The 3,419-nt window shown below is 43.1% G+C and overlaps 1 non-coding gene across 1 annotated transcript; it reads left to right on the top strand.

Annotated features, from left to right (window-relative positions):
- The first annotated feature begins 235 nt into the window (after window positions 1-235).
- Window positions 236-307, top strand: TRNAY-AUA (transfer RNA tyrosine (anticodon AUA)). Its single transcript has one exon. It is a non-coding gene; the product is annotated as a tRNA-Tyr (tRNA).
- Window positions 308-3,419: the final 3,112 nt, after the last annotated feature.

The following is a 3,419-nucleotide window of genomic DNA, read 5'->3' as shown; positions in this document are numbered from 1 at the left end:
CATGGAAATCTAGTCAACTGCAAGATCTTACTGATTTCATCTCCTGTTCTAGAACTTACTCTCCAACTCCTCTGCTAGACACCTAGCTTTGTTCATCCAGAATAAATTTTAAAATTGTAAATCTGATCAACTTACTTTCTTAATGCTGTCAATAACTTTTTTGCCCTTAGGATAAAAGCCAAATGTCATTAAGTTGATTATAAGGCCTTCCATGGTTTAGTTTGTACCTAGGACTTCCCTGGTGGCTCAGAGGGTAAAGCATCTGCCTATAGTGCAGGAGGCCCAGGTTCAATCCCTGGGTAGGGAAGGTCTCCTGGAGAAGGAAATGGCAACCCACTCCAGTACTCTTGCCTGGAAAATCCCATGGACGGAGGAGCCTGGTAGGCTACAGTCCATGGGGCCACAAAGAGTCAGACACTATTGAGCGACTTCACTTTCACTTTATATCTCAACCTCATTTCTTAAAACACATTTGAAGTTCCAACCACACTGAATTGCTTTCAGTTTGCCCCTTTGACCATAATATGCTTTCTCTTTAACGTGGGCCTTCACATTTGTCTGCAAAACACCTTCCCACTCTTGATTTCAATGCTAAATCCTGAAACATCTTGCCATGTTGGCAAGAATTTAGTTGCACTGAATACTCAACTAATACTGAAAACTGAAAGTGAAAGTCGCTCAGTCATGTCTGACTCTGCGACTCGATGGTCTATGCCATTAAGGATACTTACTGATTGTTAAAATATCCCAAGGTCAGCAGTTCCAGTTAGAGTTTCTGCCTCAAACAAGACCCGCAACTCTTTCTTTTCACATCATCAGCATCCTGTATTCTGTCTGGAATTTTGTTGCCCTGTGTTCACATTTGATATGCTCTAGTTCCTGACATCAAAACAATGAACAGCCATGTTCAAAAGCAGGAAGTGCAGTATGAGAGAGAGAACATTCTCTATTCACCTTCCACACCTCTCTAGTACCAAAGAGAAAGCCTTAAGTCTTCTGCTGACATTCTTGTGTGGCTAGTTAATCAGACTTGATATTTCAACCAGGAGATTGGTGTGACTGGCTCACGTCATGACTCACCCTCTAGGACACAGCACAGGTAGTGCTGAATAAACGTGGGATTCCTTAACAAGGAGGAAGTATGTCTGAGATAAGCAGCCAATGATGTCTTCAGTCCCTTGGACAGCAAGGAGATCAAACCAGTCAATCCTAAAGGAAATCAGTCCTGAATATTCATTGGAAGGATTGATGCTGAAGCTGAAGCTCCAATACTTTGGCCACCTGATGCAAAGAACTGACTCATTGGAAAAGGCCCTGATGCTGGGAAAGATTGAAGGTGGAAGGAGAAGGGGACAACAGAAGGTGAGATGGCTGGATGGCATTACCAACTCGATGGACGTGAGGCTGAGCAAGCTCCAGGAGTTGGTGATGGACAGGGAAGCCTGGTATGGTGCAGTCCATGGAGTTGTAAAGAACAGGACACAGCTGAGCAACTGAACTAAACTGATGTCTGCAGAATTGTGTTTATCTGCACAGCTCTCCTCCTGCAAAATTTTCTCCCATGGTTCCCATGCTCTTAGCCTCCTTCTACTACACTCTATATTCTAGTTATACTGAACTTCTTTCAGATTCTACAATGTTCTATGTGCTCTCCACATACATAGTCCTTTCCTGGAGAAGGAACTGGCAACCCACTCCAGTATTCTTGCCTGGGAAATCCCGTGGACAGAGGAGCCTGGTGGGTTACAGTCCAGCAAAGAGTCTGACATGACTGAGCACATGTAGGCACACACACACACCCTGTGCTCTTAGCATCCAAGCTTCACTGTGCCTATGCCTAGTACAGACTTCCCCTTTGCCCAGTTAGCATTTATGAACATTCAGATCTCAGCTCCGACTTTGGCTGCTCAGTCATTTCACTGTCTGTTCAAACTAGTGATTCTCCCAATCATGGATCCTGCTAGATTACATCTTCTAGGTAAACACATTGATGTAACTGATAAGTCTGCCTTCCTCTCTCATACTTCCTTAGAGTCTGTGATGTCCTTCCTGTTTTTGTCAATAAGAAGTGTGTTTCAGGGAAACGATGTTACAGCAGAGAAAAGGCTTTTGAATTCCAAGAGCTGGGAAACAGGGGAACTAAGAAGATGGAGCGTTGGAGCAAGGCTTCCGGTAGCTCTCAACTCCTGTCCAGAAATGATTCCTTGGAGAATCTCCGTGGAGAATCGTGGGAGGAGAGTTTCAGGGGAAGCCAGGCATGGTGTGTGTTCCTGCAAATGGAATTACAGGTCCCACCAGCAGAAAGGACAACAGACACTTCACGTGGGTCTGAGAGAAGAGAGTCCTTGTCTGTCAGAGCTGATAGAGGTGACAAAGTCAGTTTTCCTACATGTGGGTGTGAGAATAGAGGAATAGAAATGCCTGTCTGATGTGCCAAAGCAGAGCAACCTGGGCATCTCACCCATGAGAGGATTCGAGTGTCAGAGATCAGCCTGCAGAGGACGAAAAGGCTCTGATAGCTCCACCGAGTGACATGGGAGCAATGATGTACTACAATCATGAGGGGGATAGTAAAGGAGCAGAGAGTCAGACAGGGCATAGTGCCTGGAACAAGGTCGTTAGAGTGACACATAAGGAAGGAGGAAGGAACACCTGATGGGAAAATGACATCTCAGGCTACGCTGCAGTGTGTAGGGGACAGCCCAGTCTGGAGTTGCTCAGCAGTCCCCGGGTATTGTATGAACCAGAGAACACAGATGTGATCCAGGGCAAAGCAAGGAGAGTCATAGGGAGTAGCTGTCAAATGGATCAAATTTCTATGAACTAATAGAATGGGGATTTAAAAGATAAATCAAATTATTATGGGAAAAATTTTTACTTCTTGCTTATTGAAATTTCTTCCTTCAATATCTCAGTGCCTGAATAAGCCATAGATTCCTTGGGCAGCAGCCTATGTCATTTGTTACTACTGTCAAACCAAGACCTGGCAAAGTGCGTGGCAGACAAATGCTTGAGAAGTATAATGTGGACCAATCAGTAATAAAGTAGCACAGGGTGGATTACAGTTTATACTATTTCATAGAGATCAGAGAGGATTAGATGGAAATAAATAAAACTATGGGTTAAAAATCCATCTAATTTATGCACAAAATGCACAAATCCTTATTATTGTAACTCATGACACATTAAAATACCTCACAGGATAAAAAGGCACTTAAACGGTAAATGTGTTTGTGCTTTGCTGTGTAATTCATATTGCCCATTTCAAAGAATATGCAAAATTTCTCAGACTAAAGGTGTCTGTATTGTGATGAGGACTGCACACAAATTTTTAATGCAGGTATATGTGTATATGGATTTTAGAAAAGCATATGGAATATTGGAAATGAAACAATCATGCAATATGTATTCATTTTAAC

The sequence above is a fragment of the Budorcas taxicolor genome, chromosome 14, assembly GCF_023091745.1.
Source record: "Budorcas taxicolor isolate Tak-1 chromosome 14, Takin1.1, whole genome shotgun sequence".
Taxonomy (NCBI): Eukaryota; Metazoa; Chordata; class Mammalia; order Artiodactyla; family Bovidae; genus Budorcas; species Budorcas taxicolor.
The sequence above is the reverse complement of the archived record's forward strand: the minus strand, read 5'-3'. Positions and strand labels throughout refer to the sequence as shown.